We start from the raw sequence: 22,420 nt of genomic DNA on the forward strand, positions 1-22,420 counted from the left end.
CGCCACCCAGGCGCCCCTGGAGAAACTTATTTTAAAGGGAAACATTGCGTCTGTGCCATACATAGAAAACCAGCATCAGGATAGGGTTCAGGGCAGGCTGCCCCAGAATGTTCCATTTTTGGCATGTGGAGTATTTCAGGCTAAAGACGGTCGAGGACCAACAGAGTCAGGGAGAGCTTTTTCCCTCCCCCTACACGGCCTACAGGACTTTAGATGGAGAGCCTGTACGGGGAAGAGAGCACTTTTCTTCTTGTTTTCCTGTAGGTTGTCGCCTCTTTAAAGTCCCAGAGCCCTGCTGCCTCCTGTTTAGCTAAGGATGGTAACTCTCCCTCAGTTACCTGAGCGTCCGAGAGCATCTCATGTCCTCGTGGGGCTCCCATACATACAAAATTAAACTCCTTATTCTCCTGCTCATCTGCCTCATGTCAATTCAATCATTAGATTGGCCTAAGGACGCGGAAGAGAAGGAGGGAAAACTTTTTCCTCCCTTATAATCACTCATCATAAATAGAATGTAGCTATGAAAGTAAATATACTGAAAACGAAATAATGCTATTCACCTGCGAATAGAAATAACGAAAGGCAGAGTAATAAAACTTGAATTGATTCACAAAACCTAATTGATTCACGAAAATGAGATCCTCCAAGAGAAAAATGGTATACGACCAGACACTGAGGAAAGAATGTTAAGCTTGGGGCGCGTGGGTGGCTCAGTCCGTGAACTGTCCGACTTCGGCTCAGGTTATGATCTCGAAGTTTGTGAGTTCGAGCCCAGCGTTGGGCTCTGTGCTGACAGCTCAGAGCCTGGAGCCTGTTTCAGATTCTCTGTCCCCCTGTCTGTCTGCCCCTCCCCTGCTCACACTCTTTCTCTGTCTCTGTAAAAAAAAAAAAATTTAATAAAAAAAAGAATATTAAGCTTGATGTCATTTGAGTTAAGATGACCATGGGTTTCTATGCCAACTAAATTATAATGTATTTTATTTTTTAGATGTTTTTATTTATGTATTTTTTTATATTTGAGAGAAAGAGAGAGAGACAGTGTGCAAGCAGGGGAGGGGCTGAGAGACGGCGACAGAATCGGAAGCAGGCTCCTGGCTCTGGAGCTGTCAGCACAGAGCCCGACGCAGGGCTCAAACTCGCGAGCAGTGACATCATGACCTGAGCTGAAGTCGGACGCTTAACCGACTGAGCCCCCCAGGCGCCTTGTAGTGTAATGATTTTTAGCTTTGAGGGTACCCAGCGCTGATAATCCTTTTCCACATGTGTTCATAGAAAGGGTGCCTGCCTAACCATTGCCCAGATGGTAGGCAAATGTGAAACAATTAAAACATCTTAGTGTGTATATTTTTTGGTCCACATAAAAGAATCTATGTATTCATAGCTTGCATGTGGAGTTATGAACCATAATTATAAAAGGAGCCCTTGAACCCACCCCTGTCTTAAGAACGTTGCTAATCAACTACGTGCCCCTCTCCAGAGGAACCTCGAGTCGCTGCCTCCACCGCACCGCACCCCCCCCCCCCCGCCTCCTCTGGTAAAAATTGTCCCGAATTCCTTTGTATTTAAAAATAGTTTAACCGTCTAGGACATTCCTGAACAGTATACTGTTTAGATTTGCTTGAACATGAGCTTTATAAGAATGCGGTCGTCTGTTAGCCTCTTCTAGGAGACAGGCTAATCAGCTGTGGTGTGTGTGCACAACAGGATGTTACTCCAAGAGAAAATGAACAAACACATTCAGACTGCATGCAAGCACTCAGATTAATCTGCCCAAGGCAGGAAGCTCGTCACTGCCTCCGATGCTGCTCAGGCCGGTCCCCAGCTTTCCCTGGTAAGGGTGGCTCACGGCGCCTGAGCTTTCCAAACAATATGATTCATGCTCAACATCTCTCTGCTTTCCTCCTGGGAGTCTGGAATTTTGGTATGTGGCAGGCAGAGGGTGCTCTGTGACCAGTACCCCCGCTCACCTTCCCCCAGTAAAAGCCATGGGCACCGAGTCTCTCATGAGCTTCCCTGGGAGATAGCGTTTCACACATGCTGTCACAATTCATTGCTGGGGAATTAAGCTTGTCCTGTGTGACCCCAAAGGGAGAGGAGTCTGGAAGCCTGTGCCTGGTTTCCTCTAGACTTTGCCCCCTGCGCCTTTCTCTTTGCGGAGTTTCTCTGTATCCTTTTGCCATAATAAATCATAGCCATGAATTTGACCGTATGCTGGGTCCTATGAGTCTACCTGGGGGTGGTCTTGGGGGCCCCTGGCATTCCCCCAAAACTTCTGTTTCCTGAACCACATTGAGACTCTGAATAGAGTAGCCTCTGCTCTGAGATTTATACTTTGAAGGGCCCTGAGTATCACACACACACACACACACACACACACACACACACACACACACACGACTCTCACGCTTGGGACCTGGAGCTCAGGGCTAGCTCAACACAATCTGTCACCTTAAAGACCAGCTCAGTGACAGTCACCCCTGAGGCCCCAGGGAAACCCTTCTGCACATCCCTTGCCTTATGTCCTGGAAAGCTGGACCGAATGCCACGAAGGTTGTATGCCGTATGCTTCTAGAAACATCGGGGGCAGGCAGCGCCTCGGAGAGCGGGGCGGATCGGAGCAGGGGAAGTGCTTGGATAAGAGAAAAGGCAAATTAATTAGCTTGTCAAATCCTTCCTCTCAGCTCGAATGCCATAGATTCTCATAAAACAAATGATTGTGTCGCTTCTCTTCATATTCCAATTCCTGGTTCTGGAGATAAGACTGAGCACAGGGCTCACGGTGCTTGCGTGTGGATGCAGAGACATAGTTCAGTATAGCAAACAATTCATGTTACTCTTAAATTTGTGTACGTGTGCAGCTCGAGATGTAATGTGCGTGAAGCACGAAATCGGTTCTGTCCATCGGCAACTAGATGGACACTGACTCGTAGGGTCGTGAACTGTTTCACTTCTACAAAGATGCTTACATCCAAAGTTTTAAGAAATCGAATTTGAAAGTTTCAGCTCTATTTAAGTAGCTTTGATCCAAATAGTTCATATTCGTTATGCCTCATGTTTTGCCTTTTAGATTTTTTTAGCAACGTTTAAATATTTTAGGAGAGAAATAACTTCCACTGGAATCATATCGACATATAACTTTAGTGTTCCTAATTTGTACATACTTTTAAAGGTATCTTCTTTCCTTTTTTCCTTTTTTATGTTGTTATTATATTTTTAAATGTTTATTTACCTTTGAGAGAGAGAGAAACAGAATGTGAATGGGCGAGGGGCAGAGACAGAGGGAAACACAGAATCCGAAGCAGGCTCCGGGCTCTGAGCTATCAGCAAGGAGCCCGATGCGGGGCTCGAACCCATGAACAGTGAGATTGTGACCTGAGCCAAAGTTGGATGCCCAACTGACTGGACACCCAGGTCCCCCTATTTTATTTCTTAAGATACTTTAAAATTTATTTTTGAGAGAGAGAGAGAGAGAGAGAGAGAGAGAGAGAGCACGCGAGGGGCAGAGAGAGAGGAAGATAGAGAATCCCAAGCAGGCTCAGAGCCCGATGCGGGGCTCAAACTCACAAACCGTGACATCATGGCCTGAGCTGAACTTGGACCTCAACCGGCTGAGTCCCCCGGGCGCCCCGGAAAGCTTTTATTTATTTAAAGGCTGCAATCGCTGATCTGTTCGCATTTTGTTGCTACGAAGGTCTTTTTTGTCAAGGTGGGAGCGTGGGCCGTTTGTGATGTAACTAACACTGGCTGGGTTAGAACTCGCGTGTGCAGACACGTGGCCTGCGGGCCCCGGCCCTGCCAATGTTCTGGCACGTCCGCTGGAGGAGGACGCGGTTTCTGGTGAGGCTGGAGCCCTTGGTGCAGAGTGCTGGCCTGCTGTGTGGACCAGGCTGCCACTGACTGTGTGTGTGTGTGTCACCAGGGCCAAGGCCACACCAAGGCCAAGGGAGAGAGAAGCCGGAGAAACCTCGTCAGTGGCCTCAGCGGGAGGCCCAGAAATCCTTCCTCCATGCACCCTTGAGCTTCTATGCACAGAGCTGGAGACACGGATGCTGGGGCAAGTGTTTACCCCTTGTGCTTGGCCGGAGGGGGCGGGGGTTGGGGCTGGGCTTTGCTGCTTTCCAGCAATGCCGCCCTCAACAGATCCCCTTAAACTCTTTGATGTTGTTTCCACGTACGCAAAATGGACACACTCCTTCTCCCTTTTCAGCGCCGTCCTGAAAATCGGAGATGTGCGTCTAAAACAACTAGCACATCCCTGGGAGGAGGCTTAATGCGTGGGAACCAGTGTTTTGGGACAGGGACACTGAGGAAGGGTGTTAAGCAAGAGGCTAAAGTCACGCTGGTGGCCAGTAGGAGAACGAAGACCTGGGCATTCTGACGCGCGGCCTGAGGTTCCTTCCGTTTTCCGGGCCCCCTGTACCCCGGTTCCTCTGAAGGCCACCTGCTCCCCCTGGCCACACCTGGGTTAGGAAGGACGCTCGCTCTCTGAGCTGTGAGGTATCTCAGTTGAGCACCAGTTCACTTTCCTCGGGATCCAGCTCGGAGGATTTACAGCCGGTTTGAGTGCACACTGGAGGTCCCCTAACCTGTAAGTTATTCCACTGGTAATTAGATTTCTTTCTGTTGTGGGGAGCCAGCATGTGTAAATCCACAGAAACCTGGGACCGGATGATATAAGGGTCACCCGAGCCTCCGCACTGCCTAAAATGCATCTTCCAGGAAAATGATTTCTCTGGGCACATAAGTTACTGTGGTCCCAGGGGAACCATAGCTCAGGCCCTGACCATTCCTGTAATGCTGTGTTCAAGTGATGTAGTGTTCATGGCCCCCTCAGCAGCCTGCCCGCCTTGCCCTGCTCTCTGAGTAGAGGAACCTCACTGACACCTGCTGTTGCTGGATGCGATAAATGTAAAGGGACGGGGCGGGGCAGGGGGTTGGGGGATCTGCTTCCTTCCCCGTCCGGTTTTCTTCCCAGGCTAGGCAGACTCAAGTCTAGAGATTCTTCTCCTGCAGGTGAGCCACTTGGAGGTCAAAGTGAGCACTTTGAACCATGGCACAGATCGCTGTCCGTTTGCAAGAGGGTAAAATCAGGTACCTTCCGCATGCCGTGTATAATAACAAATGCCAGATGGATTAAAGATTGGTGCATTAAATATAAAATATTAAGAAATTAAAAAACGGGGGCGCCTGGGTGGCCCAGTCGGTTAAGTGTCTGACTTCAGCTCAGGTCGTGATCTTCTGGTTCACGGGTTCGAGACCTACGTGGGGCTCTGTGCTGACAGCTTGGAGCCCGGAGCCTGCACCGGATTCTGCGTCTCCCTCTCTCTCTGCCTCTCTCCTGCTCGCACTCTCTGTGTCTGTCACAAATAAATGAACATTTAAACATTTTTGAAAAAAAAAAACAGTATAAGACTACGTATATGTAACGTTACATGTAAGTTAAGTCTATCTATGTATCTATGTGTCTACGTATTTACGTATCTGTGTACATATCTATCCCTCAAGGTCAGGTAGAGGGCATATGTCATGTCTCTAGCTCATCTCTGTCTCTGTATCTTGGAGTGAGGGAGCGTTTTCTAAATCTGGCTCCAAACCCAGTAGCCCAAAGAAAAAAGTTTGGCAAATTGGACCACCTAGAAATTAAAAAGCAAAACACGAAAAAAAAAATCCCAAAACTGTACTGTGAAAAGCATCATAAAAAACCAAAATGTAAATGCATAAATGACAGCTGGGGAGAAAGTATTTGCTACACATTCGAGCAGGAAAACTGTGAATATCCGTGCTATAGAACTTGTTCCTCCAGATCAAGCAGAAACAACAAAAATGATTAAATAGGAAATGTGCACACACACACACATTCCTCTTTAATGGCCCAGTAAAGAGGGAAAAATGTAACAAGATATTCTATCTCACTAATAACTAAAGAAATTTAAGTGTAAACAACCACGTGACATTTGTTTTTATTTTTGCCTACCTGATTGAAAAGATAGGCAACCAGGGGCGGCTGGGTGGGTGGCTCAGCAGGTTAAGTGTCCAGCTCTTGATTTCGGATCAGGTCATGATCTCAGTTTCCTGGGTTTGAGCCCCTCATTGGGCTCTGCGCGGACAGTGCCAAACCTTCTGGGGATTCTCCCTCTCTCTCTCTGCCCCTCCCCTGCTCGAGCTCTCTCTGTCTTTCTCAAAATAAATAAACTGAAAAAAAAAAAAAAAGATCGGTAACCCTCCGATATACTTGGAATGTGCTTGTTAATAATCCAGCTATGTCTCCTCTGGGAATTTATCCTCCAAAAATCAGAGCATAAATGAGTAAAGATATACGTACGAGGGCATTCTTTGTACGGTGGCTCGTGAGAACAAACAGTAGTAGAAGTTAAAATCCTCGTCACAGAGCATGGCATATTTATGGCATGGAATTCTAGCCAACTGTTAAGAAACCAGGTAGATCTGTCTAATAAGGACTAGGGCTTTCCTGACCATTTGCCATGCATGGCAGACACTTTTCTGAGTGCTTTCTTTTCTTCCTTTTTTTAAAAAAACTTTTTTTGTTTTTACATTTATTTATTTTTGAGAGACAGAGAGAGAGCACAAGCAGGGGAGGGGCAGAGAGGGAGGGAGACACAGACTCCGAAGCAGGCTCCGGGCTCCGAGCTGTCAGCACAGAGCCCGACGTGGGGCTCGAACTCACAAACTCTGAGATCGTGACCTGAGCCGAAGTCGGACGCTTAACCGACTGAGCCAAACAGGCACCCCCTGAGTGCTTTCCAAATGTGACCTCACTTAACCTTCCGGACACTTTATGAAGTAGACAGTGTTATCATCATCCGTATGTTGCAGGAGAGGCGCAGAGAGGTTGTTAGCCTTCACAAGATCACACAGCTGTGAGAAGTCAGAGCTGGTATTTGAACCAGGCAGTGAGATTCCTCAGGCACGGACTCGGAAGGGGATCACCGATAAAAGTTGAATGTCATGTGATAAAAAAGCAAGGTGCAGAAAGATACAGCATAATTGCATTTTGGTTAAAATATATGTGTCTACACATGTAATATGCATGTTACTTATATGTGTGTTTGCGTTACTCTGATTATAGAAAGAGTAATTTGGTGGGAGCGAATGAAAGGGCAGTGAGATTAGGTTGATTTGCTTTCTTCCTAAAAAGTGGTGGGATTAAAGAAAATAAAGCTAGCTGCTCAGTTCCCTTCTGTTTTTATTGTTGTTTTTTTTTTTTTTATTACCCGAGCCCACTTCACTTGAATGAAATAAAAATGACCCCGTCTGGTAACAAAAATACATTCTTGAAAAATAACGCAACCCGTTTGTGCCAGAAATAACCAGCCCAGTTTGGAAATAGAGCTTTCGATGGCCACTTCAATAGTAGATCAATTATTTTAAATAAAGCCCTTAAAAAATGATTGAAAGGTAGCATATCATCATTGCAGAAACTGTGGGATTACAGAGCTGATAGAATGAATGGTCATCGAGTTGCTTCCGGGAAGCTGATGCCTCCTGCGCTGCGGTCGGTGATGTATTTGTTTCTCTGTTTTCTCCCCATATCCTGTTCCCAGGACATCCTGCTCCAACCTCCAAGTCCCAAAGCAAGCCTGGTCAGGGGCCGGGAATCACCATGCAATTAGAGTGCTCTGATCCAACCAAGTGATGCTACAGGGGGTCTAGTCCAGGATGGAGATCCTGTCCATTTGTTCTTGGCCACAGTCATAGGGTCACAAGTCCTCTGGCTGTTTGACTCGGAAGGGGCTCCGGGCATGGCAGTCACTTGGGCTCTATGGACTGTCCTGTTCCGGTGTAGAACAGAGGTGAGTGCTGAGACCGAAGAAGAGTGGGTGGTCAAGCCATGGTGGGCCCGGTGAGCCACGTTAACCAGCCTGCACAGGTCTAGAGCAGTGGAGCTCAACCGGGGACGGTTTTCCTCCCGAGGGGACATTTGGCAATGTCTGGAGACATACTTGTTACCATGGGGAGTGGGTGTTACTGGCATCTAGTCAGTTGCAGACGAGGGATGCTGTTGAACATCCGACAGTCCATACCGACAGCCAAAGAATTACCCAGCCACAAGTCTCAGTGGTGCTGAAATTTCAAAACCTGCCCGGAGTTAGCTCCCTCTGGTCAGCCTTGCAGCTTTGCAGAGAGGTGGGCGTTCTAAGGACCCCACATTTGGAAGTTTCTTGGCTGGAGTGCTCATATTCCAGAGGAGAAGCAGACTTGTCCAAAGGCCAGGTGGAGAGAACCAGCCCAGCCCTGCCCACCCCCACACCACTGCCCACCGCCCCGCAGAGCTGGGGGAAATTAAGTTATAATAATGATGGATGTTGATACCGTGCTTGACAAGTGATAAAGTGCTTCCTCTGTGCTTGAGGTTCATGCAGATTGGGGTCCTCTGCACTCCCCGCCGCACTGTTCCGGTCATGGGCTGGCGCGGGACGGGGTGGGGGTGGGCAGGGAAGTCTACACCTGCTTCTCATTCTCCCATGAAATCAGTTCCTTGTCATAAGACTCTTCACCTTCTCCCTTTGATCACAACCCCAATGACTCAAACCCTGCACATTGTGCCAGGTTCCACTTACGAGAGGGAGGCGTCCCCCCCGCAGATGTCAAGGCAGACATACCCTCTCTCCCGGTGCCGTGGTGCCCCGAGCTCGGTGAGCTCGGCCGGCATGGGGATGCCATGCCATCAGATGGGTTAAGTGCGGGTTACGTGTACCTGATAACTGTAAGCTCGGAGGGAGGGGAGGCCTGGGGGGCTGGGCGAGCGGGAGATGGACTGACGACCATGTGTCAGGCACTTCGTACCCATTGTTTCGCTGGCGTCTCGTGACAGCCCCTTGAAGTGGGGTTTGTGATTGCGTCTGTTTTCCTGCAGAGGAATGAAAGCTCAGAGAGGTTAAGTACCTTGGCCAAGCCCACGTAACTCAAAAGCGGTGCTTGCGGAAAGAGCGTGGGGGCTTCCTGGGGCAGCACAAATTTGGCCAGGGCAACTGTGAACTGAGGGATGGCAGACTGGCAGGGGCGCCGTGGACCCAGGACGGGGCGGTCCTAGGCTGGTGGGTGCCACTGAGCGAGGCGGCTGCAGACTGGGAGGAAGGATGGGCTGAGTATGGTTGCCGTCTGGGAGCTGGGGGAGCCAGGGTAAGAGGCTGGGGGTGGGCTGGGGGGACGGAGGCTGTCTGGGCAGGTACTTAGAAGGACCTGCAGACCGGAACAGGGGTGGACGTAGCTTGGAGGGGCTGAGAGGCGTTCTTCCCTGCAACCCACGTGTGCCTGTGACAGGAGACGTCCCAGGATCAACGGCACGTGACTCCCGAGGGGCATCCCCCTTCTGTCGCTGAGCAGATGGTCCGTGGTCAAACGGAGTAGCAGGTGCCACTGGCTCCTCGGGCAAAAGTTGTGTCCCTGAGCGGTGCATAGATCAGAGCACGGGCTGCATTCCTGCCCCCTTGGTGAGGTGTCCGTGCAGGACATGTTGCTGTAGGGGAGGCCCTGGCTACCACAGTGGGCCTGGCAGGGAGCATGTGGCCACAGAAGAGGACTCGAGGAGCCCCGGGCGCTCCTGATCTGGATGTGCGGCCCCGGGCCCCGGGCTGGTGCAGGGTGCTCCCAGGGAGTGTTTGCTGAGGGGCTGAATCCAAGGGATCACCTTCCTTTTGGTTCCCTGGGGTGAGTCCTCAACCCTCTTGGGAAGGAGATTTGGGAGGGAGGAAGAGCGTGCGACCCGCCCTGAAGATGGAAACCAGAAAGGGGAGAAGCTTGAGTCCCCGGGTCCACTTCTTCAGCAGATGCTCTAGAGCCCTAAAAAAAGTAATAGCTGAACAGTGCTGAGTGATGGGTTATCCCGAGCCAGCCGCGGTGCTGACCCTGCTGGGGTGGGCAGCGGTGTCGCCCGGCCTCAGCGCTAGCCTCCGGTTATTCAACCTAACACTGATCTGGGTGTTGCTGTGAAGGTAGATGTCATTAAAGTCCCAAAGCAGTGACTTTAAGTAAGGGATTATCCTAGACCACCTGGGTGGGCCTGATGTAATCAGTCGAAGGGCCTTAAGAGCAGAGCCGGGATTTCCTGGAAGGAGAAGAAATTCCACCTGTGGACTGCAGCTTCTGCTTGTGCCCGAGGGTCCAGCCTGCCCTTCTGGATTTCAGACTCGGCCAGCCAGCCCTACAATCACGTGCACCAATTCTTTGCAATAAATCTCTCCATATATATCTCCTGCTGGTGTTCTTTCTACCGTTGAACCTGGACCGATGTGCCTTCCTACGGATCGGTTCACTTCATCCTCTCCAGAAACGCTGGTCGAGTCACTAGGATTATTCCCACTCCCACCCGAATCCCAGAGAGGGCAAGCAGTGGGGCCAGGACTCACCCCTGAAGCCTTCTTACTCCAGGGCCCGTGTTCTCAGTGACAGCCCCAGGGAATCACAGGGAGGGAGCCATGTCGATAGCAGCCAGGCTAGGCTGTGACAGCGGGGCTAGGGGACACACGCATTCCAGCATCACCTCCCAGTAGCGGTCTGTCCTTTACGCCTGACTTCCCCGACATTCCGAGTGTAACACAGAGGGTTCCCTGCAACTTGTACTTGTCCCTGTTTTGCTTTAGAGTTATCCCCTGGTGGTTTGTTCTGTCTCAGTGTTTTCTCACAGGGCTGAGCTTATTAAAATTCACTGAGATGTGCACCCTCTGTCCTCGAAACGGAACGCCTTCCTCTGATTCATTCCTTCAGAGTGACATCTGAGTTATCCTTCCCAACAAAGCGGCACCCCGCTGGCTCGGAAGACGAAAGGTGGTGGCTCAGAAGGAGTTCAGGTGCCTCGGCTGGCAGTGCCATCAGGCTGTGCCTACCCCACCTGGGTGAAAATTACTCCTCAAGACTCATAAGTTAAAGCAAAACCCTTGGGTCCGATGTCTCGGGTGTTAATTTCACACCGTTTAAAGTCATGGAGTAGATTTCTGTGGCTTTCGATTGGTCTCCGTGGAACAGCTCAGACGCCGAAGGCTGCCCACCTCCACCTCCTCCCCCTGCCCCTGCCCACGGCCCCGTGGCTTCTCCCCTCCCACGCCTGCAGTCTGGGGTGAGGGCGACTGAGCACAAGCCAGGCCACGAGCTGGAGGTTGGACAGCACCAACTCCCAGCGCTGACTTTTGCAAAATGTGGAACGGGACGTGAGCAAAAGCCGTTGTGGGTGTGTGTGTGTGTGTGCATGTGTGTCTGCCTGTGTTGGAAGGGGTGTGGGGCGGCGGGCGGAAGGTGGGTGGCAAATAATGAGCAGGGACTGAGTCTTTGTTGCAGGCTGAGGGAGAAGGTTTAAAACCGCGGGACAAAACTTGGGGTCTGCACTCGGGGGGCTTTGAGGGTGCGGCTGGGAGTCTGAAGGCTCCGTCCAGAGGCAGCAGAAGAGGGCCAGAGACCAGTGCCCGTGACTTCATGACTGAATTCCAAGCACTGGAGTATTTTCTATTCTTTGTCTTTCCTTGTCTGTTTCTGTCTGTCAATTTCTGCCTCTCTCTCACAAGTGTGTGTCTGCACACTCTTTTTCTTTTGAAGCAGAAAACCTGTTGGGTGGCTCACAGAATCGCCGGGAAAAGGAACACAGACCTCCCAAAGGCACAGGCAAAATCGCACCCCAGAACCAGGCCCGTGGGGACACCGCCGGTGACGTCCCTCCTGCGCCTGGATGTCCCCCACTGGCACCGCGGCCGTGCAGCTGCCGGACCCTGGCTGCGCCCACACCAGAATCAGGGAAGCTTCTCAAAGACCAGGCACTCCTCTCCTGGGAGCCTTGGAGGTGGCAGGAGTCCCCAGAGAGCCCAGCTGGCTCTCAGTGGGGTCTTGGCATTCCGGTTTATTGTTGGAAATAGAAGAGACGCTTATTATGGTCAGCTCATGTGCTGCTTGGGCCCAGAGTGCAGATGAGGAATTTCAAACTCGAATTTAGCCCTGGAATACCAGCAACCCCCCCCCCACCCCGCCCCGGGGATTTTAGGGGCATCTCTAACCCCTAGATGGATTAGTGGGACATCTCCTCGATGCTCTGGTTTCACAGTCTGCTCGAAAGCAAATCGGCCAAATGGCACTGGAGAGAAGTTAAAGCAAGGACGCAAGATAATGGGGAAAGTGGAGATTCTGGAATTTTCTAGCTCTGGATGCCTGGGGTCTTTTGTTTGTTTGTTTGTTTGGTGGTGGTGGTGTTTACTTTGGGCCACAGAGTTTTTCTGAAAGTGGAGACTTTGACCTACAGGCACAAGCTGCCAGGGTCCTCACAGATGGAAAGCAGGGCGGACGGGGGGAGCCGTAGTGGTCGTGGGAAGAGGACCCTCACCCCCTCGCTGTAGGCGGGTCGCTGTGGCCAGTTAGAGCCTGCTCCGGGAGGGGAAACTTCCAGAGAGGCCTGGGAAGTGGGTGTCTCGAGGTCAGAGGCTAGGAGAACAGGGGAGGGGTGACCCAGTCACCTTCCCAGTCAATTCCTTCAAGATGACAGAGAGGGCCGGCGCTGAGCGTGGCCTCACAGAAACCACAGGCTGTGCAGCCCTGGGAATATGTGGACTTTCTGGGTTCCTTTCTTTGTATCAGAAAACCAGACCTGCCTCGCGGCCAGGCTGAGCATGGCCAAGAGGACCTCGGGAAGCTGAGAGGAGAGACAGCTTGAGGCCCATGGCCTCCTGTGCCCTAGAAGTGGCTCTTGGCTGGTGAGAACTGGGGTGTGTGTGCGCGTGCACATGTGTGAACTGTGTGTGGGTGTGTGAATGTGTGTCTGCATGTGAACGCGCATACCTATGTAAATGCGTCTATGTGCATGTGTGTGTACATATGCGCGGATGTGTGCCTGTGTGAACAGGTGCGCGTGCGTGCATGCATCTACGTGTGCACGCGTATATGTGTGCACGTGTGTGTTCATGTGTGTGCATATGCGAATGTGCAAGTGTGTGCAAATGTGTGCAAATGTGTGTGTGAACGTGGGCATGTATGTGTGTAAATGTGTGTGTGGGGGGGAATGTGTATGTGTATGCACGTGTGCATATATGAACATGTGCATGTGTGTGGACACGTGTGTGTGTGGGGGGGTAGTCAGGGGAGAGCAAAGGCTGGCCCTGACCCATGCTGCCTCTTCACCTCCAACAAGGGAGGAGGGCCATGTTTCTAGATGATTCCTGGGAGCTGTGGCATATCGCAGAGGACACATTTGCCCAGAACAAAGCAAAACCCTCAAAGGTTCTTTCCTGTCTCTGATTCCAGAAAATTACCGGCCCTTTCATCTGCTTGTCACATTCACAGCCTGCCGATGTCATAGTCGTTTTTCATCTCCTGGCATTTCAGTTCTCGTCCTTTCTCTTTTGTCCCTCTGTCTGTCCAGGCTGGTTTGCATCTCTTTGTCTTTGCAGGGGCTGCAGCCCCTGCCTCTGTCTGTCCCTCCCTCCGCCTTTGGCCAAGTTCTCTCTCAGTCTGTCACTTTTCCCTCTTCTCCTCCTGGCTCGTGCTGAGCAAAGTGGCTGTCAGGGCCATCTCTCCCTGGAGCCGAATCCCAGAGAAAAACAGTGTTGGAACCGATGCGCGATTTTGGCTCCCTGTCTGATCTTCCTCCGTTTGGTCTTGAACCGCCCCCCCCTTGGTTCCCTGGGACGTCTGGAAGCCAGCCGGGATGTGCTGGGCTCTGGAGCTCCGGGCCCCAGGCTTCAGCACCGACAGCCCCCACCCCTTCTCCTGACTTGGAGTGATCCCGTCATCTTGTCTTACAAATTGGGATCGCTCCCTGCATGCGGGCTCTGGTGACAGCCACCAGATGGCAGGGACCGGTTTTTATAGTAACTCATTAACCTCTTGCCATCCTACAATTAAGAAAGCATTTAATTGCTTTTTCTCAAGCCATCCTACGAGTGATTCGGGCAGTGCGTGCTCGTCACGTGATCCAATTTGCGGCTCGAGCCTCAGGGAGGGGGAGCAGCGGGGCGTGGCGAGCTCAGACACGGAGAGTACCCGGGGCCACCCTGGACCGCCTCTTGGGACCTTCTGGGAGGCGGGAAGCACCAGCCTCCCAACCTTCTGGTTTCTGAGATTGGTTTCCTTCTGGGTTGACCGAGTCCCGGAGATCAGCTCCGAATGCACTTTAGAGATGACCTGGGTTCTCTCTCTCATGTAACTGTTGTGGACTGAGAGAGAGAGAGAGAGACTCAGGTCCAGCGCACAGGAGTGGGACTGGCAGCGTGCGGGGTGGGGGTGGGGGGCGGGGAGGAGTGTGGCCCACCAGCCCCCTCGTGCCCTGCAGCACGTGACCTGCCTCCTCGGACCCCCAACCTCTGTGTGGAGCAGGTGGACACCCCCCCGGGGCCCTGTGGGGCTTTGTCCCCATCGCCTTAGTAGCCAGTGCCACGCTGGGGGAGGGGTGTCTCTCCCCCCGCCCACCCGAGGGCAGATGGGGCTCCCGAGCTCCCGGGGACTCTGTCTGTCACATCTTCCAGCAGCCCCATCGTCTTTGGCACCGACAGCTGGCCGGGCTGCCTCCGCGGAGGGCAACCGCCCTCCAGGCCGAAGCCAAGTTTCTCTCAGTGACGTCACTCCTTGGGCGGGTTCCTGCAGTTGCAGCCAGGCTGAATGCTTTGGTGCTTCAGGGTTAACGGGATAAGCCTAGATCACTCCTGTCTGATGCACAGACTCCAGGGCTGGGGTGGGAGACCCGGGAGGCCAGAGGGCCCAGCCGGGGTGTGTGCAGGTGGGTGTGAACACTACAGGAGCTGTGTTTACACATCCTCTCCTTGGAATCATTCAGGGACAGAGGAGGCATCCTGCCTCCTTTCCTGGTCCTGGAGTTCTCTCCAGCTCGGGGCTGGCCAGACCTGGCCCCCAGGTGCCCCCTAGAATATCTTAGGGGAATGCATGGCCACTTAGGCCTGGAAGAATCCCGGATGCCCAGAAGCGCAGGTGAAAGGCGGTCTGGTTCAGGAGACGGGCCACGGGCTCCAGAATCGTTCTGCCCACTCCCTGCTCCCTCACGCACTCGCGGTGGCTGTCCTCGCTTCCCTCAGTGCCCGTTGTCCTCCTCTGTGAAACCCAGAGAGGGCTGCTGTGACAGTGAAATTAACACACCACAAAGTGCCCGATGACCCGGGAGTTCAGGAACGCTCGTTTGTAACCGTCGAAGGGCGGGTTCCCAGGGAAACAAACTCTGACACGGAGTCTCGCGCTCAGGATATTGATTAAGGGGTGCTCCTGGGGTCACCCGCCAAGGAGGGAAGGGAGAGGAGAGGCAGAGGGAGAGGGAGAGGAAGCGGCCCGCGTGCAGCGTCACCTGACCCTCACGGAGCTCTGGGGCCCTTTCCACCCTGTGCCGGAGGTCCCGGGTTTGGGGATTCAGCGGGAGGGCTCCCAGGACTCAGCACACAGTCATGTTCGTAGCAATGGGTTGTGGCCCTGCAGGGAGGCAAAGCCAAAGCCGCAGGGAAAGGTATGCAGAAGAAGTCCAGGAAACCAGGCTCAAGCTTCCAGGAACCACGTCGGACAATCTTAATCCCCGCGGCCACAAAACCGTGACCACACGTGTGAAGCGTTGCCAGGCAGAGAGAGACTCCGTGCCCCGGGTTTTTGTTGGGAGATGTGGGAGGCCTGGCCACCTAGGCACCCTCTGCCTGCCTCGTTAGCAAACTTCCAGACCCCCCCAGGGGGACAGCAGGTGTTCAGCATAAATCATATTGTTTGGACACAGTAGGCAGCGTGAACCATTCTTATCGGGGAATGGTAGGAACCTTCCTCAAATCCCAGTTCCCGGGTGCCAGCCGAGGTCAGCCCTGCAAGCAGGCCTTCGTAAGGAAAGTAGTCTCGGGTGGTTATGGTGATATTTTTGCAAACGTTTCTCTAGTCCCATCAGTCGCTGGGTGTGGTGTTCCGGGCGAAGGGATGTAACCTTGGACGTGGCTGCCCTCTGAGCCAAGGCAGTCCCTGAAGGGCCCGACCAGTGACGGCCGTCTGCCACTGCCCTCCCGACAAGACCTTCCTTCAAGGGGCCCCTGTCTCCGCGGGTCCACCGCGGGTACAGGCGCGAGATGAGTAAGGCACACTCCGTGGCCGTGGCCGAAGAGCTCAGCTGCCGGAAATGTGGCACCTCACGACCAGGCGATGTCGCCTTGTGCGGGCCCCGGAGAACTAAGCCGAGAGGGAGCCCCCGACGTTGTTCATCCATGAATCATTTACAGGGTCTGCATAGGTCAGACAGCGGGAGAGGGCGTCATGCCGTGGTGTTCAGGGGGGAGTGAGCGCTTCGAGGGAGATGGCTTGTCTCTACACGGATAATCAGAGTGGAACATAATAGGCTGACCGTAAAGACGTATTTGCTGAGCTGAATTGATCTCCCTGACCTTCTCCACGCCGGGAGCTATGGATTTAGAGACATAAACGGGCTTCGTTTCTGCCTAGTGAGGAGACTTAACATGCAATCAGAAAGATGGGATAGTTGAGTGGGAAGGGCCTGGGTGACCGCTGTGCCTAGTAGGAATGGAGTGAGGACGGAAGGCCTCCCAGAGGAGGTGTCATTCACGCTGGGCTCTGAAGGATGAGCCGGAGTTAACCGAGCGGACCAAGAGAGAGGAAGGGGATTTCAGGAAGGGCCAACATAACAAACGTGGGGTAACTGGAAGCCCCTGGATCCTTGCACTCCTCGGTGTCGAGCACTTTTGCATAGTTTCTTCGAGGTCAGGGAAATTTCCCAGAGACCCAGAATCTCAAGCTGGAGAGAGCCTTAAAAGCTCCCATTGCTGAGTGTGCATCCAGACCAAGTTGTTGGGAACTCGCGGCTCGCATCCCTCTGACGACAGGGGGCTCCCTACCTCCTGAGACCGTGTATTCGTGCAGGTGGCTCAGGATGTTAGCAAAGTCTTTCCTCTACTGACCTGGGATCTCTTTCCTTGTTTCTTCCACTCACCGAGAATACTCCATCTAGTCTCAGGGAGAGGCAGCGGCTGAAGCTGTAAGGAAGCGAGGTGATAGAGAAGGTGAGACTCTGGAGCCAGACTGCCCGGTCGGAGCCCCAGCTGTGACCTTTTCCTGTGTGACCTCGGCAGCTAACTTAACCTCTCTGTGCCTTGGTTTCTTCACCTGCACAGCGGGGATAAGCGTGGTAACCTCCGTTAGCAGAGAGCACGCAACGAACTCGCCTCAGCTGCTATTAAAAAGTGGCTCAGGGGCGCCTGGGTGGCTCAGTCGGTTAAGCGTCTGACTTCGGCTCAGGTCACGATCTCACGTTCCGTGAGTTCGAGCCCCGCATCGGGCTCTGGGCTGATGGCTCAGAGCCTGGAGCCTGCTTCTGGTTCTGTGTCTCCCTCTCTCTCTGCCCTCCCCCGTTCATGCTCTGTTTCTCTCTGTCTCAAAAATAAATAAACGATAAAAAAAAAAAATTAAAAAAAAAAGTGGCTCAAATTGCTGCCAGGGCACAAAATGGTGTCCCGGCCCCATTAAATAAAATTCGATGAAAATAGCCAGTGTGGTTTGATGAAGAGAAGCCTCCTTCCGGTGAATGAGAGCCATCGACTTCATGCCTGTGTGTCGGCTCCGCTATTCTCTCTGCCTTTGTTGGCCACCCAGCTGTCCCCAAACTCTCCCACGTCTGAGGTCACCCTTTGTGATTTAACTACCATGGCTGCAGGTGCCCCATGTCACGAGGAGTGGGAAACCCACGGCTGGCCACTTCTGCCACGGAATCCATCCAGCAGCCACAACCGTAGGCTGATGCGTCCTCTGCTGTGGAGGGTGGGGGCGTGTGTTCCTTACAGGGAAGTACAGTGAGCTTCGAACTGAATGGCACCCGTGGCCGGTCTGAAGGTTCCGGGGCCACTCCCTCCTGGAGCTGCTCCTGCACCCCGCCTTCTCCCCCAGGCCCCCGATCTGTCCCTGGGTTCCCTGCCTCCTCGCTTTTACGGGACTCTCCTCGAATTTCTCCCCCTCTTTGCTTCCTCTGCCCTTTCGCCCCTGTCCCTTTGCCTCCCCCGCCCCCCGCCCTGGAAATTCAGCCCAGAGGAGTGAGCGGTTCTTAGCCTCCACCCACTACTTGGGCTGGGACCCGTTTCTGTAAATCAGAAACACGCACAGGAACCGGCAGAGGCTCTGACCTGTCATCTTTACCGTGATCGGTTTTTCCATGTGGCTCCCCACCCCCACCGCACTGGGTCAGTAAAAGAATTCAGGCCATGATGTAATCTTTCCCTGATATAAATTATTCTGCGCCGCTGACCCCCTTTCAAGGCAGATGGCGTTACTGTCTTTTACTCTTTAGAACAATTGAAAATCTTACCTGCTAAGCCTGGAATGTCTTTCTTCCTTCTCCCCCTGGCTCTTCAAATTCTGCCTGCCTGACCTTTTAAGGGGAACGCCTCCTCCACGAAGCTTCCCTGATCCCGTGGCTTGCAATCTTGTGGCAAGGCCCCCATTCGGCCATTATTCACCCGATACCTGGAGTTAGATCATCTAAGTCCCGGCCTAGTGTGACTTGTCCCTCCTGCCCGACCGCCCCAGTTATATTTACTGCCCTTTTCCAGAAGCCTCAGGAGACTCTTAAAATTCCCAGGAAGGTGGCGTGGGGACTCGAGGAGCAAGGAGTCGGGCCTGGGTTTCATCCTGACTTCCCCACCTGCTGGCTGTGTGGCCCTCCACCGGCTACTTACCCTCTCTGAACTCAGGGCTCCCATCTGTCAAAGTGGGAAAGATGCTCGTAGCACACAATTGCCGCGAGAAGTAAACTTAGTCAAGTGCGTCAAATGCCCCCATAGAGAGGGCACATGGGAGAGGTTTTATGAAGTTTATAAATATTATTCCTTCCTCTGGAAGAACCCACGGGATAAGTGAGGGGCAAATAGCCAACTGCACTAAAAACGGAAGGAAAAGTATACTTACGGAAAACTGGGAGGTGGGGAGTGAGAAGGACAAGCTGGACCCGGAACGGCCCCTGATAGACGGACAAAGCCTCTGTCAGGGGCCTGGGTGAGGGGCTGACACATGGCGGGGACAGCAGCAGCTGGCTTCCTTTTCCCTCTGCTGCATAAACAATTCTAAAAGCAGCTCTCGAGCACCTCCCTGTCATGTCCTCCTTCCCAGAGCTGCCCCCAACGTCAGACCCCTTGGAATCTTCTGGAAGGATGGACTGACTGAGGACTGGGGGCCTCACAGAGCCTCAGTGTCCTCAGCTGTACAAAGAGTGCATCGGGTTTTGTGATCTCTGGAGGAGATCCTTCTACTCAGCAAGCTGGGAGTTTGGCTGTGTGTGTGTGTGTGTGTGTGTGTGTCCTTTGAGAGCTCAGCGCACTCAAATGTGGCAAATTCAGACCTTATTGATTCTGAACGTGTGATTTTTTTGACTTGCACTAGGCTGAAGGCTAGGCTTGCATAATTCACACAGCAGAGGGCTTGCTTCACTCACGAGTACTGTTGGTGTCACGATGGAAAAACCATCTCCCTGACCCCAGGCTGCGTCTCCCCAGATTCCACCAGCATTGACTGAACCCGCACTTCCTGCGGGCACCCCGCTCGCCCCCAGTCTGGCTCTGGCCTCTCCCTCTGTGTTCGGGGCCACTTCTTGGATTCCACCACTCAGCTCACTAATCGGATCACCGTGTGTGTGTTCGTTTATTCAGCCCCTGAATGTGACTTTAATGTTTATGGTCCTAGTTTGAATACGAAATCACCGTTGAATCGTTGCTTGTCACTGCGACTTTTTATTCCGTATGAGTGTGTCATCTTCTCGACTCGTTCTGAGAATATTAACTATTGCTTTAAAATGGTCCTCTGTTTCCCCTACTGATGTTTCCCTCAGGTGCCAGGGGCCCTCTTTCATGTGGTTGGTCTTCCTACGGTTGGTGGTTCTTGGTGGTCTATTCACCCTTGCACCTGAGAATCCCTGTTTCTCGTGGGGCTCCTCATGCTTGGGTTTTTCTCTACGTTTCTTTCTCCATCAACTCCGTCCCTTGTGCTGTGTGTCTTTCAGGGATCCCTCAACGTTTCTGGTCTTTTAGCACTGCCCCCCTCCTTCCCTCCCTCCTCTTCTCCCTCTCTCCCTCCCTTCTTTCCAGTTTTTAGTCCTGGTATACACAGACTTCCTCTTCTTCTTCCTCCCCCTCCTCCTGCCTCCCCATCCTTCTCCCCATCCCCCTCCACCTCCTCTCCCTTCTTCCCCTCCTCCTCCACCCCCTTCCTCCTTCTTCTTCAAAACGCACCCCTTCAGTGATCCCAGAGACATTGGCAGGAGGAGAAAGACACGACTGTGCTCAGTCAGGCCTTCCTTTTGGCTGGGTCCCTTTGTGCGTCTCTCTCAAGATCATTGCAACGATCCGCGAGACATTGCAACCATCCCCTCTTTCTGTGCGTGAAGAAATGGAAGGATGAGAGGACTTCTTGGAGTTGCACAGAGTAAAGGTCCTCTGACTCCAAGCTCAGTTTCGTTGCTGTCTCACCCTCCTGACACCTAGCCACCTGTTAACCTGCTCCTACTGTTCAGAAATCCTGGCTCCGATCAGTGGTCCGTGTGCATTGGGGTTCAAAGGGCAACACGAAACTGTGTGCTTCCCACGAGAGCCCCTGGCGCATTGCTGTGCTAGTGGGGAGGATGAAGATGCCCTCCTGAGCTTCCAATCTGCATTTATTCGAGACAATTCCAGATTACATCATTAAACAGGTCGGAGCGACTTTCTTCCCCCAGTAAACTTAACGCATGATGATTGGACTGCGTTATCTGGCTTATTACATTGTTTGTTGACTTTTTCCAAGGTAGTAGTTGTTAATACAGTCCATTAAGTCGTGTGGTCATTGTGTGGGGTATGATCCGGAAACTACCTTTCAGAAACGCTGGAACCTAAGAGCAGCTATATCTGCCCTGGAACCGAGACTTTCAAACAAAAGAGGGAAGTTGCAATATGTCCTGGAGGGGGGGTGGGGGTGGGGGGTGGGAGGAGGTTGGTAGGTTTCCCTGAAGGCTGGGACTTGAGCTTTAAGTAAGAGGCAGTCAAAGCCCATGGCTCCCCAGTGGGTGCCCAATTCAGTATTGATACTGGCCTGTGAGTGCCTTCTCTCAAAGGGCCTTTGAACCACCCTCGAGATCTTGTTCGAAGATCCTAGTGGAAGTGAACTGGGAAGCCAAACATGGACCCTGGAAATAAGCTGTGGTTATTGAGAAAACTGTGTTTCTCGCTCAGGTCAGCACTGGTCCTTAAGGCTGTTAGGGCCTGGGAATTAGGGGTAGCACAACAGAGGGGAGGTGGGGAGAAGCAGGCGCAGATTTCATTTGTCCCCTCCATTCTCTCCACTGTCCCCTCTGTGCCTCTTGAGACTAGAGCTGGATGGCCATCTCCGTTGCCGTCTTTGTGAAACTGATGGTGGCCCGTCACAGCCCCTCCTCTCTCTCTCGAACTTGCCAGCCCCTGGAGCCTCTTGCCTGGGATGAGAGTCTCGTGCAGGGTGTGAGTAAGAGGCCCCCCATCCCGCCTTCCAGGGACTGGCTGGCCTCTCCGTGTACGGATGGATGGCGACTTCATGGGGGTTGGCTAAATCAGGTGCCAGTGCAGTTGGAGACACGCAGGCAGAAGGCCCTGTTTTGAGCTGGGTTATATTTTTCAAGGAGATCGTCAATATAAGCCATGCATATAAGAGAAGATTCCAGACAAGGTGCTGCAAGGCAGAAACACACATGCGTGGGCACCACTTTCCGGGACTCAACTCCCTGTTAGAGTGAAGGACGCGGGGATGATACTCCCCCATGAGACCAAGGGCCACGCCCCTCCCCCTCAGCCTGGAGGGTTCCTGAAGGCAAGCTCCGTCTTCCCCCCTCCCCTCCAACCTGCAGATGGGTTGGCCTTTCCCGAGGGCACAGCCCGTGTCCTCTCCACCAACCAGGAACTTCAGAAGGACATATGTCTTCAACAAACTCGAGAGCTCTCCAAGGGGAGGCTACACTCTCTTCCCCGAGGGTTTTCCCAAAGTAGGGAGGGTGTCTCCCGACCAATGCGGTAGCTTCTTGAGTCCAGGAACCATATTCCGAATTTAGTCTCCTCTCACAGTGCACAGGACGGAGCCCTGCACACACGGATCCTCGGGGCTCACGGCCTCCTGCCTGCCACCACCGTGGCGGGCCCGGGGCTGGCGGGGGCCTAGTGCTGAGTCGGGGGTGGCTCTCACCCTTTTCGTCACCAGAGTCAGGTGGTTTCCTGAGGTCTACCTCCCCAGGCAGCCCTGGCCTTCCATCCCCACGCGTTTTTCCTTGTCCAAATGTTCTCAGGAAAGAGGGCGGTGCTCGCAGATTATCCAAAGCACAGTACACATGGTTTTAACTTACTCTTTCAAGTACAGGTATGTGTTCCGGGAGCTTCCCTCAGCCCTGGGACTTATTGAGCAGCTATTACAGAATTCATTAGTTTGCTAACAACCTTTCAAGAGCTCCCCACCTGTGATGCTG

This window comes from Felis catus, chromosome B3 (genome assembly GCF_018350175.1).
Source record: "Felis catus isolate Fca126 chromosome B3, F.catus_Fca126_mat1.0, whole genome shotgun sequence".
Classification (NCBI taxonomy): domain Eukaryota; kingdom Metazoa; phylum Chordata; class Mammalia; order Carnivora; family Felidae; genus Felis; species Felis catus.